Here is a 16,239-nt window from a genome sequence, read left to right on the forward strand (position 1 = left end):
ATTTCATTTATGCCCCAGCCCTCCTCCCTCTATCATTCTCATATGCAGCTTCATTCAGTGTTTTAACATAGTTGTATTACAGTTAGGTAATATTGTGCTGTCCATTTCTGAGTTTTTATATTCAGTCCTGTTGCGCAATCTGTATCCCTTCAGCTCCAATTACCCAATATCTTACCCTATTTCTATCTCCTGATGGTCTCTGTTACCAAGGAAATATTTCAAGTTTATTCACTGATGTCAGTTCATATCAGTGAGACCATACAGTATTTGTCCTTTCGTTTCTGGCTAATCACACTCAGCATAATGTCCTTAAGGTCCATTCATGTTGTTACATACTTCACAACTTTATTCTGTCTTACAGCTGCATAATATTCCATCTTATATAAATGTCACAGTTTGTTTAGCCAACCGTCTGTTGATGGACATTTTGGCTGTTTCCATCTCTTGGTAATTGTTAATAATGCTGCTATAAACATTGGTGTGTAAATGTCCATTTGTGTCCTTGGCCTCATGTCCTTTGAGTAGAGACAGCATATAGATGGGTCCTGTTTTTTAATCCATTCTGCCAGACTATGTCTTTTGATTGGAGAGTTTAATCCATTAACATTCAGTGTTATTACTGCATGGGTAGTACTTTCTTCTACTATTTTGCCTTCTGGATTTTATATGTCATATCTAATTTTCCTTCTTTTTACCTTTACTCATAGTCTTCCTTTCTACACTCTTCCCCACACCTCTCTCTTCTGTCGTGGAATCTGTCTCTAGTGTTCCCTTTAGTATTTCTTGCAGAGCTGGTTTCTTTGTCACAAATTCTCTCAGTGATTTTTTTGTCTGAAAATGTTTTAATTTCTCCCTCATTTTTGAAGGACAATTTTGCTGGATATAGAATTCTTGGTTGGCAGTTTTTCTCTTTTAATAATTTAAATGTATTATCCCACTGTCTTCTTGCCTCCATGGTTTCTGCTGAGAGATCTGCACATAGTCTTATTGGGCTTCCCTTGCATGTGATGGATTGCTTTTCTCTTGCTGCTTTCAAGATCCTCTCTTTCTCTTTGACCTCTGACATTCTGATTATTAAATGTCTTGGAGTATGTCTATTTGGATCTATTCTCTTTGGGGTACGCTGCACTTCTTGGATCTGTAATTTTAAGTCTTTCATAAGAGTTGGGAAATTTTCAGTGATAATTCCCTACATTAGTTTTTCTCCTCCTTTTCCCTTCTCTTCTCCTTCTGGGACACCCACAACACGTATATTCATGCGCTTCATATTGTCTTTCAATTCCCTGAGTCCCTGCTCATATTTTTCCATTTTTTTCCCTATAGTTTCTGTTTCTTGTCAGATTTCAGATGTTCCGTCCTCCAGTTCAGAAATCCTATGTTCTGTCTCTCAAAATCTACCATTGTAGGTTTCCATTGTTTTTTTCATCTCTTCTACTGTGTCTTTCATTCCCATAAGTTCTGTGATTTGTTTTTCCAGACTTTCCGTTTCTTCTTTTTGTTCTTTCCTTGCCTTCTTTATATCCTCCCTCAATTCATTGATTTGGTTTTTGATGAGGTTTTCCATGTCTGTTCGTACTTTCTGAATTAATTGTTTCAGCTCCTGTATGTCATTTGAATTGTTGGTTTGTTCCTTTGACTGGGCCATATCTTCCATTTTCCTAGTGTGATTTATTTTTTGCTGATGTCTAAGCATTTAATTACCTTAATTAGTTTATTCTGGAGATTGCTTTCACTTCTTTTTTTAGGGTTTTCTTGCTGGATGAATTTGTTGTCTATCTGTTCTTTGACATTCAGTTCAGCTTTTTCTGGACCTTTAGCTTAAGTTTTGTTTAACAGAGGAGAATTTTTCAGTTCTTGTTTTCTTGTTTCTTGCCCTGCTTGTGTGGTGCCTTTCTCCACACACACACTTAGGAGGGTCTACTTAGATATTATAGACCCCAGCCAGATTTTCCCAGACCAAACTGGCCTCCTATCAGGAGGAAAGAATCACCTGCATTGGTTTTCTCTGAGGGTGAGACCCAGCAGGTTGAAAGACTTTCCTATAAAGTCTCTGGACTCTGTTTTTCTTATCCTGCCCAGTATGTGGCACTTGTCTGACTGCAGATCTCACCAGCATAAGATGATGCGGTACCTTTAACTTTGGCAGACTCTCTCTGCTGGAGGCATGCATGGTGGAAACAGAAGAGAGGTTGTAGGCTGGTTTTAATGGCTTCAAATTACCAAGCCCTGGGGTCTGAATTCCTTGATGGAGGGATTCCACCTGGGTGGAGCTTCACCCCTCCCCTGGGGAAGGCACAGGCTCCAGATAAGCCCCCAAAAGAGCTCACTTCTGCCTATGCCTGGGGCAGTTGCAACCTGAAAAGGCCTATCACTGTATCCAGAGGCAGTCAAGCCTTTGTAGATATACAGCCACAAAAACCTCTGTTTCCTTCTTTTTTTTTTCCCCCCCTTTTTCTGTCAGTCCTGCCCCCTTGGTGCCAGGGCAAAAATGAGCAACCTCCGCTTTAATCAGGTTCACCTAAGCTGGGTGCCTATTTTTAGTAGTCAGAATTTGTTAATTAGTTCCACAATTGGCATTTGATTGTGCTCAGTCCTGCTGCTGGTCAAGTCCTTTCCTTTCTCCTCTGGGAAGCAGCCTGTGGGGGAATTACGCTGGCTGCCACAGCTTTGGGAACTCACAGTTCTGGGGGGTGCTCACAGCCAGTCCAGCTGGTCCAGACTGGGGTACGCTGTGTGTCTGGTCACTGACGTGGCCCCGGGAGCTGTTCTGTACTGTTTATGGTTACTTAGTAGTTGTTCTGGAGGACGAACTAAAATGTGCACGTTGTAAAGCCGCCATCTTGACCCGGAAGTCGAAATTTTTGAATCTGTGGTATCCATTTTAATGGGGAAAACTTCTACCTTCTTGTTTCTGTGTTGGGGCTCAGAATTAAAGTTTTTCTGGGGAGCTATCTATGGATATAGAAGAAGAGTTATACACTAGTGATTTTGAAACCTTTTGGATCGCCACAAAATAAGAAAGATATTTTACATAGCAACTAATTACACATAGTCACACATACATAACTGAAGTATAAGTTTTATGAAAACAGTATGTACTCTTATTACATGTATACATTGGGATTTTAAAATTCTGTTTTATGTTAATTTTAAGTTCTGGTCAAAATCTGTCCATGAACATAAACTATTAAACTCATAAACTATTAATTGATTGTGACAAGCGGGTTGAAAAAAGACTGCTATGCAAGACTTTCACCCTATTTCACCTTGAAATATAAATAGAGTAAAGCCATAAAGCCCAAACTTTACATCAGCTGATGCTCCATAGGGAAAAGGGAAAGGAATCAGGCATGAAATAAACTTTCCTTTTAGAGACTTTAATAATGTATAGGGTTCTTTCAAAATTTCTTCTATATCTGTGGTTATTTCCCCATTTTCATTTCTTTTTTTGTTGTTGTTGCTGTTTTTTCTTTTCTTAAAACACTTTTTATTGTGAAATATAACGTATATACAAAAAAGTGATAAATTTCAAAGTATAGCTTAACAAGTAGTTATAGAGCAAATTTCAAAGAATGGTATGGGTTACAATTCCAGAATTTCAGGTATTTTGTTCTACCAGCTTTCTTTTTAATCATTATCTTTATAACCAATGCTTGGATTTTGCTCCATAAAAAAGAGTGGGAGGGAATAGTGTGATGGTAGCACAATGCTGTGAATGTAATCAACACCACTCAGCTGTATACTTGAAAGTGATTAAAATGAGAAATTCTATATTGTATATAGATACCACAATAAAGATAACTTAAAAAAGAGTGGAGAGGTCTTCTTGCTGTTTTGGAAATTTGGGACAAAATTTAGACAAAAGTTTTAACCTAAATTTGTTATGTAATTTTTATACTTACAGCTAAAGGAATTTTTAATTTGATGATTTATTTTATGGGAAAAAGAATACATTCAAGTGAAAAAGTTTCAAATTTTAAATCATGATTAATTTTGTGTTTGGCAAATTAAAAAAAAATCTTAGTTCTAAATATTGAATAAATTTTAACTTGGGAAATTCTAAGTTAAGAAAGGAGAGTAAATTTTGATGTGGATATTTCTGTGTTTCACAGGCTTTTGAAAACAATAAGTGCTTATCTTACACAGGGTGAAGGTTCTGAGATGAGTATTACAGTGGCTTCAGCTGCTCTTGAAATTTGTATAATTTCTGCAAGCAGATGGTTCAGTGCAGTTTTGGGAGGTCATTATGAAGGGTCAGATAAATATTTATCAAGAGCCAGAAAAACTAGAAAACAAGGCCAAAAGACTGTCTTGTTTTCTAATTACAGTGCATTTCAAATGCTTATGCAATGGCCTGAGCATCTAAGTGAGAAAAATGTAGACATGCTTAATGCTTGGAAAAAGTATTGAAAAAGTATCAAGCACTTCTATTAGAATGCACAGTAGAAAATCATAATGAATTTTTTTCTAATCCTCAAGATACAAACAAGCATACACAGGCTCAAATACTTGTTTTGTGTCCTCAGCTGGCTGGCTTTTCACTTCAGTGACTACTTATCTGGGGATGTAGTAGTTCATGATTTAGTCACTGCTCTTTGATATTATAAATCTTTTTTGGAAAACAAATTTTGCCTATTAAATAATTATACATGAGATAATTAAGAGAAAATGCCTTATGCTTTTTGTCACTTCGGTAATAAGCTGATTAGATGACTATGTAATGCTCATCATATTGAAATACAAAACTTCTTAGAATTAATATAGATATAGCATTTGTAAAATGTCCTACACCCGGAAGGAATTCAATAAATGTTGATTGACTGATTAATAACTTGTATTATTAGTTGTAAGGTATGAATCACACCTTTTGGGAGTCAGAAAGTCAACTTCTACAAGCTGGTCCCATATTGGGAGCTACATTATTCTGGTTATGAACAGTGGGAATTATGACACATAAAGAAGAATAATGTAAAATACAATCATTTCTTTTCTATAAAATTATTTACAGACTTAAAAAAGTACCCCCAACTGTTAAATGAGATTATTTAAATACAAAGAATCACTACACTTATTCCATTATAAAGGAATTAACTGTAGAAAGTCTTTTTTTCAAGTATTTCTGTTTTCAACTTGTGTCCTTAAGGGTAAAGATGAAAACCTATCATTATATAAGAGTTTCTTCATATAGAGAAGTTGTTTAGGTAAATAAATAATAGACGTTTAAAGCCGACAGTAAACTTAGAGATGTCTAATCCAAACTTCTTATTTTACACGTGAGAAATTGAGGCCTAGAAAACTGAAAGAGGCCTAGAGAGTAGAGCTGTTCTTCAAACTTTAGATTCCTGGTTGTATTAGTCAGAGTTCTCTAGAGAAACAGAACCGACAGGAGATATCTGTAAATATGAAATTTATCAAGGTGTCTCAGGCAACCATGGAAATGGAAAAGTCCAAAATCTGCAGGGCAGGCTGTGAAGCTGGCAGCTTTGATGAAGGATCTGTACGAACTCCACAGGAGAGGCTCATTGGCTGAAGAAGCAGTGAAAAAGTCTCTCTTCTTCCTTAAAATCCTCCACTGACTTCATTAGCTCATTGGTTGGGAGACCCTCCTTAGTTGATCACAGATGTAATCAGCCACAGATGTAATTAGCTGACTGATAACTTAATACACCAGCCTTCTGATTTATCAACCAGCCAAGATATATCCTTGCAGCAACAGTCAGGCCAGTGCTTGCCTGACCAGAGAACTGGTCATCATCATTTGGCCAAGTTGACACCAGTACCTAGCTATCACAGTGGTTTTGCATTTTTCCCTCTCCACACCTGACCGCCTGATTTACTGACAAAGACATGCACTACAGATGCTGAATTTTGCCATTCTGCTTCAGTTTAAAAAAATATTTGAATTTTTGCAGTAACTTGATATGTTTCTCTTAATATGTGAATAACCAAATCCTAACATTGCAGAACTATTCAAAATTCCATATTTGAATCCTTCCATTTCCCATGTTGACTCTTTTAGCTACTATAGTCTCAGATAATGTTCTTCCAATGCTCAGCCTTTGTGATTTGTTGTGTGTCTGGTATATCCATGACAGCTATTACTGAGGCCAGATGTTCTAAACCCTTATATTGATCTTTATAGAATCTTTGAATTATTTAATGTGATGTCTATAGTTCAATTTGTTCCACAGAGCTGGTAATTTAAAAAATACTTTGTTATTCCCTTTCATAATTTCCATTTGTGAGTGTTCTAGCTTGCTAGCTGCCAGAATTCAATATACCAGAAACAGAATGGCTTTTAAAGGGAATTTAATAAGTTGCTAGTTTACAGTTCTAAGGCTGAGAAAAAGTCCCAATTACATAAGTCTATAGAAATATCCAATCTAAGGCATCCAGGAAAAGATACCTTGGTTCAAGAAGGCTGATGAAGTTCAGGGTTTCTCTCTCATCTGGAAAGGTTCATGATGAACACAGTCAGGGTTCCTCTCTCTTCTGGAAGGGCACATGGTGAACATAGAATCATCTGCTAGCTTCTTCTCCTGGCTTCCTGTTTCATAAAGCTCCCTGGAAGGCATTTTCCTTCTTCATCTCCAAAGATTACTGGCTGGTGGACTCTACTTCTTGTGGCTGCATCATTCTTTGCTCTCTCCAAATCTCCCTTATTCTGCAAAATGTTTCCTCTTCTATAGGACTCCAGAAACTAATCAAGACCCACCCAAATGAGTGGAGACATGTCTTCCCTAATCCATTTTAACAACCACTCTTGATTAAATCACATCTCCAGGGAGATTATCTCATTACAGTTCCAAACATACAATACTGAGTAGAGATTAGAAGAAACGGCTGCCTTTACAAAATGGGATTAGGATGAAAACATGGCTTTTCTAGGGTACATACATAATTTCAAACTAGCACAGTGAGTAATGGCCCAGATTTGTAAAAATGAACTGACATAATGATAGTCTTACACAGATGTTACATTTCTTTAGTCTTGTCATTTGGATACTTATCATTTAAATGCAACACAAAACATAATTAGTCTACATAGGCTAATACTCTCACTAACAAAAACCATATAATCTTTCTTTAATAAAAAAGTTTATTTTTCGCTCAAGATAATGTGCAGTATGGGTCAATGAGAGAGATTTTTCTCAGTTATCAGGGACCCATGCTAAACGGAGGCTGTGCCACCTTGTAGCTGTACTTTCTGGAGCACTTGGCTTTCTTCGTTGTTGTGATGGGGAGAGTTGGAATGTAATACTGGCTCTTCTGTGATTAACTTCTTAATCACAGTTAATATAAAGCCAGTGCTTTACTGCCTGTATATCTGGAGTGTAACACTGGCTTTTCTTGCTATGGTGTGGAAGTAAAACACATTATTTCTATTACAGCTCACTGGTTAGAACTAACCACAAAGGAGCTGAGAAATACTAAGGAACAAATGATAAGTTTATGGAGTACCAATGTCTCTGCCATACATTAAATTGGCTAAACTTCTTATAGCTATCTATTCTCCAGACTCTTCATCCTTCTTCTCACAGTTTATCTCTGAACATATCTATTCTATAAAAACATAAATTTTTTTAAAAATATATTTAATGTATTTTTTTTTTTAAACATGGGTAGGCACCAGGAATCGAACCCGGGTCCTCTGGTATTGCAGGTAAGCCTTCTTGCCGCTGAGCCACCATGGCCCGCCCAAAACATAAATCTTGAAGCTAATAATTTCATACTCTAATCATGAAAAACATAAAATATGAACAAATGTATTCAGGGGCTGCGCTGGAATTTATACATGTATTCTCTATGAAAAATTTTTCTAAGCAAATCAATTAAAAAACATGAATAAAATCCCAAGAAGCATTTTTCTCTTAAGTGGACCAATATTTCATATGCTTTTATAGATCCATTGTTATATTTAACTCATTTTTTATTTTGACACAATGTGTTTCCATAAATCAAGTATTTGTGTATCTTATAGGTCAGGCCTCATTGATTCATTACTCAGATGACCTTTTCCCTGACATTCTAAATTAGTAAATGTTTACTTCTGCTTTTTAAAACTTAGGTCCAGACAACTAATACTGTCTAACTAATCACATAAGTCTTAAATCAATAGTGATCCTAATTTGAAAAAAGGATGTACCCACAGGCAAAGGGACTATGGTCACATTTTCATTTCTTGTTTTGTGAACTCATGCTTTCTTTATTCTTATTCTTAGATTTGGTTAGTGGTTTATAACTTTTCAAATAATCAATTTGCAGATTTATTTTTTAGTTCTACCATCTGTTATTTCTCTAATTTATTAACTCCTACTTTTAATCATTATTGTTTTATTTTAATTCCTGCTTTCCTTAGGTTTACTTTGTTTTTCTTTTAATTTTTTAAAAATTTGATGTTTCATTTATTGATTTAATTTTTATTACTGTATTACATATCTATTGCTGCATAACAAATTGCCCTTAAGACTGAGTGGCTTGAAAGAGCACACATTCATGATCTCATGGTTACTGTGGGTCAGGTGTCCAGGCTTGGGTGTGTCCTCTGCTTCTGGGTCTCTCACAAGGCTACAATCAGGATGTTGGTGGAGACCTAGGCATCTCAAGTTTCTATGGGGACAGATTCTGCTTCCAAGCTCACTTAATGGTTGTTGGTAAGATGTAGTTCCTCGCTGGCTGTTGATCACAGGCCACCACCAGTTTCCTGCCAGGTAGCCCTCTCCATCAGAACAGGTGCCAAGAGAAGAGTCGAGAACAAAAAACATCAGCAAAATGGGAAGCAGTATTTTGTAACCTAATGCCAGAAGTTACAATCCCTCAACTTTGCCTGCTCTTCTACTCCTTAGAAATGAGTCACTAGGTCCAGCCCACACTCAAGGGGAGAGGATTACCCAAGGGTGTAAATACTGGGAGTCTGGAATCATTGAGAGCCACCTCAGAAGCTGCCTACTGCACTTGCATGTCAGTGTTTGTTTTCAAGGTTTGACTTTTCCTTCGAGCTGAGCTCTACATATATCTCAGAGATTCTAAAACATAGAGACTGCCTTTCATTAAGTGATTGCTTCTCAACTCTAAACCCAGAAAGAATTCTTTTCCAGGTCCCTTGAATCCTGTATGCCCGTGGCTTTAAAAACCCCATGTCCTGCTTAGTGATGACGGGGCTGGTCTACAGGCTACAATCCTTGTCAGTTGGATCCTAATAGGTCCTGCCAATAGCAGGCACTAGAGGGAAACTTGAAGGCAGGAGGAGGTAGAGAAACTCGCTCCTTCCTGCTTGTGTTTTTCCTGACTGTGATGTCCAGCAAAACCTCTTTGCCTCTTTTAGCTTCTTGCTTCTTTTCCTAAAACAGCCTCACTGTACCCTCTCATGCCTAACTAGAGGCATTAACTCAGAGTCACCTCAGTGTTCCTTTGCTTTTTTTAGCCCTTTACTATCTGTATAACCAGCTTAACTGATAAATTTAATTTAAATTTAAATCATATCAATATTATAAACTGTTATTATTAAATATTATTTAATTATTCAAGAGTTATTGTAAAGATGCCCAGGTGTTAGGATGTACTACATAACTCTATAATTCTTATTTATTATTTATTTAAAGGAATAAATAAATCATGTTATTAAAAAAACTAATTGCCATGCTTATTTTGGGTGGCTTTTTAATTCTCAATCTCTTTTTAATTTAAAAAGGTTTACTATTTTAAATTGTTAATGTAGTTAAATGGTTCAGAATTCAAAAGACACAAAGAGCATACAATGAGACATTTCCCTCTCACCACTTATAATCCAATGTTTCTGTTTCCTAAAGGTGCTGGAATGCCATATGCCAGAAATGGATTGGTTTTTTCAATGGGGTTTCATTACGTTACAAATGTACAGTCTAAGGGCATGAAAGTGTCCAAATTAAGGCATCATGAGGGAGATACCCTCTCTGAAGAAAGGCCGATGGCATCCAAGGTTCCTCTGTCACATGGGAAAGCACATAGCAACGTCTGCTCGTCCTTCACTCCTGATTCTGGTTTCCATCACTGTCTCTAAATGTCTCTTGGCATTTCTCTTTCTATTAGCCTCTCTGTGTTTTATGTCTTTATTCTCTCACAAAGGACTCCAGTAAAGGATTAAGACCCACATTGAATTGGGTGTGTCACATCTCCATGGAAAAAACCTAAGCAAAATGTCCCACCCACAGTGGGTCTGCACCCCCAGGGATAGATTAAAAGAACATAGGCTTTTCTGGGGTACATAGCAGATTCAAATCAACACATCCAACTACCCAATTTTCTCCCCTGGAGGTAATCAGTATCATGACATTCTTTGTTTTCTTCTAGAAATAGTTTTGCAGTAAAACTAAAACATGTGCAGTATTCCCTTTTACCCCAACACACATACACGTACAATCGTCTCTTGTGGACATACTTTCTACACAATTCTGCATTTAGCTTTCTTCTCTGTTTAACAATTAGCTATCAGTACAATAAATATCAGCTTCCTCGTTCATTTTGATGGCTGTGTGGTATTCCATTGTATACACGAACTGTGATTTCTCCGGTTCTCTACTGACAGATATTGAGGTAGTTTCCATTCTTTTGCCTTTATATAAACTATGCAGCACAATAACCATGCACATTCTTCAGTTCATAAATGTGCAAATATGTCTGTATCATAAATTCCTGAATGTAAAATTCCTCCATCAACAAGTTTGTAATTTTTCATTTGTTGGTTTGATAAACATTGCCCAAGTACTTTTTTCATAGAAATTCCACAGACATTGTATCAATTTGCAGGGATGCATTTTAACATAGATATTCAACTATCTCCTTTATACCAAATGCAGTGGTTGTGAGAAAGGAAAATTAAAAACAATATTTATTTAAGATGTTCTAAAGGAATGGCTTTTCTAAAAATGATTTATTAAATATCGCAAAATACAATCTTTAGGGTTCAAACACCTTCCCTCGTAAATGAGGACGGCATTCCGGTTTAATTCTTATATTTACAAAAGACCGTTGTTTATTCCACACCAAGGTCTTGCTATCTGGCTGAATTTTTTATTTTAATGATGCACATATTCCTAGTCCTGCTACAATGAACAGAGAACACAGCTCAGGACGGCAGTAAATACTTAGCTGTTTTGCAGACATGAGCGTTGGCAGAAGAGAAGAAGAAAAGCATTCCGAGACTCTGGGCTTTCAGCTGCACCTCTCCTACAGGTTTTACTGTCCTTGAGGCATTTTCTTTGCCTGAATAAGAAGTAAAATAATTTTGCAGTCTTAAATCAAGTGCCAAAATTGTTCTTGGATTTGTGCCCTAAATCTCTCAGTTTCGTTTTCCCGTGGAGGCGTGGTCACAGTGGCCAGCCCTTTCCAGTCAGAATAAGAGTTGGAATTTGATTGAGCTTCACAGGGAGCTGGTATGGAAAAAATTCTTGCAAGGCAATTTCAGTAAGGGACTGGAAACATCAGAGAGTTAGTATTGGGATATCAAGCTCAGACCATACATTTGACCTCAGCTTTTGTACAGTGCTAGTGGCTAACAAAGGTACAAAAAGGAATGAACTGTCTCCAGGGATTTCTCAGGGAAGAAAAGGCAGAGGAATCAGATTTCCAAGACCCCTTAGTGTTAATCTCTAGCTCATTTCCAAAGTTCTTCATTTTTATTTTCTTTCCAGTTTGGTCTAGTTAAGAGTGAGGCCCAAAGCAAGCAAAAGGAAAGAAATAACAAAGATTAGAGCACAAATAAATGAAATTGAAAACATGAAAACAATAGAGAAAATCAATAAGGCCAGAAGTTGGTTCTATGAGAAAATCAATAAGATTGATGGGCCCTTAGCAAGATTGACAAAAAGAAGAAGAGAGAGGATGCAAATAAATAAGATCAGAAATGGAAGAGGAGACATAACTACTGACCTCACAGAAATAAAGGAGGTAATAACAGGATACTATGAACAACTTTACGCTAATAAATACAACAATTTAGAGGAAATGGACGGGTTCCTGGAAAGACATGAACAACCAACTTTGACTCAAGAAGACATAGATGACCTCAACAAACCAATCACAAGTAAAGAAATTGAATTAGTCATTCAAAAGCTTCCTAAAAAGAAAAGTCCAGGACCAGATGGCTTCACATGTGAATTCTACCAAACGTTCCAGAAAGAATTAGTACCAATTCTCTTCAAACTCTTCAAAAAAATCGAAGTGGAGGGAAAACTACCTAATTCATTCTATGAAGCCAACATCACCCTCATACCAAAACCAGGCAAAGATATTACAAAAAAAGAAAACTACAGACCAATCTCTCTAATGAATACAGATGCAAAAATCCTCAATAAAATTCTAGCAAATCGTATCCAACAGCACATTAAAAGAATTATACATCATGACCAAGTAGGATTCATCCCAGGTATGCAAGGATGGTTCAACATAAGAAAATCAATTAATGTAATACACCATATCAACAAATCAAAGCAGAAAAATCACATGATCATCTCAATTGATGCAGAGAAGGCATTCGACAAGATTCAACATCCTTTCCTGTTGAAAACACTTCAAAAGATAGGAATACAAGGGAACTTCCTTAAAATGATAGAGGGAATATATGAAAAACCCACAGCTAATATCATCCTCAATGGGGAAAAATTGAAAACTTTCCCCCTAAGATCAGGAACAAGACAAGGATGTCCACTATCACCACTATTATTCAACATTGTGTTGGAGGTTCTAGCCAGAGCAATTAGACAAGAAAAAGAAATACAAGGCATCAAAATTGGAAAGGAAGAAGTAAAACTATCACTGTTTGCAGACGATATGATACTATACGTCGAAAACCCGGAAAAATCCACAACAAAACTACTAGAGCTAATAAATGAGTACAGCAAAGTAGCAGGTTACAAGATCAACATTCAAAAATCTGTAGCATTTCTATACACTAGTAATGAACAAGCTGAGGGGGAAATCAAGAAACGAATCCCATTTACAATTGCAACTAAAAGAATAAAATACCTAGGAATAAATTTAACTAAAGAGACAAAAAACCTATATAAAGAAAACTACAAAAAACTGCTAAAAGAAATCACAGAAGACCTAAATAGATGGAAGGGCATACCGTGTTCATGGATTGGAAGACTAAATATAGTTAAGATGTCAATCCTACCTAAATTGATTTACAGATTCAATGCAATACCAATCAAAATCCCAACAACTTATTTTTCAGAAATAGAAAAACCAATAAGTAAATTTATCTGGAAGGGCAGGGTGCCCCGAATTGCTAAAAACATCTTGAGGAAAAAAAACGAAGCTGGAGGTCTCGCGCTGCCTGACTTTAAGGCATATTATGAAGCCACAGTGGTCAAAACAGCATGGTATTGGCATAAAGATAGATATATCGACCAATGGAATCGAATAGAGTGCTCAGATATAGACCCTCTCATCTATGGACATTTGATCTTTGATAAGGCAGTCAAGCCAACTCACCTGGGACAGAGCAGTCTCTTCAATAAATGGTGCCTAGAGAACTGGATATCCATATGCAAAAGAATGAAAGAAGACCCATCTCTCACACCCTATACAAAAGTTAACTCAAAATGGATCAAAGATCTAAACATTAGGTCTAAGACCATAAAACAGTTAGAGGAAAATGTTGGGAGATATCTTATGGATCTTACAACTGGAGGCGGTTTTATGGACCTTAAACCTAAAGCAAGAGCACTGAAGAAGGAAATAAATAAATGGGAACTCCTCAAAATTAAACACTTTTGTGCATCAAAGAACTTCATCAAGAAAGTAGAAAGACAGCCTTCACAATGGGAGACAATATTTGGAAATGATATATCAGATAAAGGTCTAGTATCCAGAATTTATAAAGAGATTGTTCATCTCAACAACAAAAAGACAGCCAACCCAATTACAAAATGGGAAAAAGACTTGAACAGACACCTCTCAGAAGAGGAAATACGGATGGCCAAGAGGCACATGAAGAGATGCTCAATGTCCCTGGCCATTAGAGAAATGCAAATCAAAACCACAATGAGATATCATCTCACACCCACCAGAATGGCCATTATCAACAAAACAGAAAATGACAAGTGCTGGAGAGGATGCGGAGAAAGAGGCACACTTATCCACTGTTGGTGGGAATGTCAAAGGGTGCAACCACTGTGGAAGGCAGTTTGGCGGTTCCTCAAAAAGCTGAATATAGAACTGCCATACGACCCAGCAATACCATTGCTAGGTATCTACTCAAAGGACTTAAGGGCAAAGACACAAATGGACATTTGCACACCAATGTTTATAGCAGCATTATTTACAATTGCAAAGAGATGGAAACAGCCAAAATCTCCATCAACAGAAGAGTGGCTAAACAAACTGTGGTATATACATACGATGGAATATTATGCAGCTTTAAGACAAGATAAACTTATGAACCATGTAATAACATGGATGGACCTAGAGAATATTATGCTGAGTGAATCCAGCCAAAAACTAAAGGACAAATACTGTATGGTCCCACTGATGTGAACGGACATTCGAGAATAAACTTGAAATATGTCATTGGTAACAGAGTTCAGCAGGAGTTAGAAACAGGGTAAGACAATGGGTAATTGAAGCTGAAGGGATACAGACTGTGCAACAGGACTAGATACAAAAACTCAAAAATGGACAGCACAATAATACCTAATTGTAAAGTAATCATGTTAAAACACTGAATGAAGCTGCATCTGAGCTATAGGTTTTTGTTTTGTTTTGTGTTGTTTTGTTTTGATTTTACTATTATTACTTTTATTTTTTTCTCTATATTAACATTCTATATCTTTTTCGGTTATGTTGCTAGTTCTTCTAAACCAATGCAAATGTACTAAGAAATGATGATCATGCATCTATGTGATGATGTTAAGAATTAATGATTGCATGTGTAGAATGGTATGATCTCTAAATGTTGGGTTAATTTCTTTTTTTCCGTTAATTAAAAAAAAAAAAGAGAAGGGATAATTGGAGATGAAGGGATACAGACTGTACAACGGGACTGGATATAAAAACTCAGAAATGGACAGCACAATACTACCCAATTGTAATGCAATTATGTTAAAACACTGAATGAAGCTGCATGTGAGGTATAGGTTTTTTGTTTTTGTTTTTTTTGTTTTTTTTCTTTCTATTATTGTTTTAATTCTTATTCTGTTGTCTTTTTATTTCTTTTTCTAAATCGATGCAAATGTACTAAGAAATGATGAATATGCAACTATGTGATGTTATTAAGAATTACTGATTGTACATGTAGATTGGAATGATTTCTAATTGTTTTGTTAATTCTTTTTTTAATTAATAAAAAAAAAAAAGAAAAAAAAAAAAAAAAAGAGTGAGGGCTTTGCAGCCAGATGGACCTCAGCAAACATCAACCTTTGTCCCTTGCTGGCTATGGTACACAAGGGAGTTAGCCTCCTAGAGACAAAGGGTCATCACCAATAACACTGGGGTCATACTACCTTCATGCAGTGTTGGTCTGAATCATAAAGGAAGTCAAATGTGTGGTCACAGTACCTCACACAGTCCTGACAATTAAGCCTCCATAAGAGTTAGTTTCTTTCATGCCATCACTTTTGTACCCCTCTGACTAATGGCTTCTTCTGGAGCTTATAGTTTGACCAGTGTTAAGTTTAAAAAGGAGCAAGTAAGGCAAGGTAAGTGGAAACATTAGTTTTCACTAGTACCTGAATTAGAAGTTGGAAATTAAAAAAAAAAATCCATTCTTGTTTATGTGATAACATTTTCAAACCCTCAGTAATGTATTTTGCAGCTCTAATGGCCACACTGTTAGAAAATCCACTCATTTGGGGGCTACTCTGGCAGGTTTTGTAATCAAGTCAAAATTATGGCTTATGTTTAAACACTTCATAATCTTATAGAGCAATTTAGATACAAACTGATTTCTTACAAAAATCAAGTTTGAATCTCTTCTTTCTTTCTGTTTCCTAGAGAACATAAAAGGCAGTTCCCATGAATGGGATGATTTTATCATAGATAGAAATTTAAGAAATTCTCTGAAAAAAAAATAGTTTCTAGAATTTGTATGTACAAATATACAATAATGAATTATTTTACTCCAAACTCTTTATTTATAGAAATCAAATATGGACCAACTTTTTAATTACAGTAGCAGAGATTGGCTAGCTGGTCACAAAACTGGTTCTTTGTCCCCTTGGGCACACAACTAGACCTCCCTTGCACTTAGGTATGCCAAAT

The 16,239-nt window shown here is 36.3% G+C and overlaps 1 long non-coding RNA gene across 1 annotated transcript in view; it reads left to right on the forward strand.

The window, feature by feature from the left end:
* The first annotated feature begins 15,562 nt into the window (after nt 1-15,562).
* LOC143663637 (uncharacterized) overlaps nt 15,563-16,239 on the forward strand; it is a 31,358-nt gene continuing 30,681 nt past the window's right edge. Inside the window, exon 1 of the long non-coding RNA XR_013166085.1 lies at nt 15,563-15,677. This is a non-coding gene — a long non-coding RNA (uncharacterized LOC143663637). The remainder of the gene's footprint in view (nt 15,678-16,239) is intronic.

The sequence above is a fragment of the Tamandua tetradactyla genome, chromosome 19, assembly GCF_023851605.1.
Source record: "Tamandua tetradactyla isolate mTamTet1 chromosome 19, mTamTet1.pri, whole genome shotgun sequence".
In the NCBI taxonomy this organism is placed as follows: domain Eukaryota; kingdom Metazoa; phylum Chordata; class Mammalia; order Pilosa; family Myrmecophagidae; genus Tamandua; species Tamandua tetradactyla.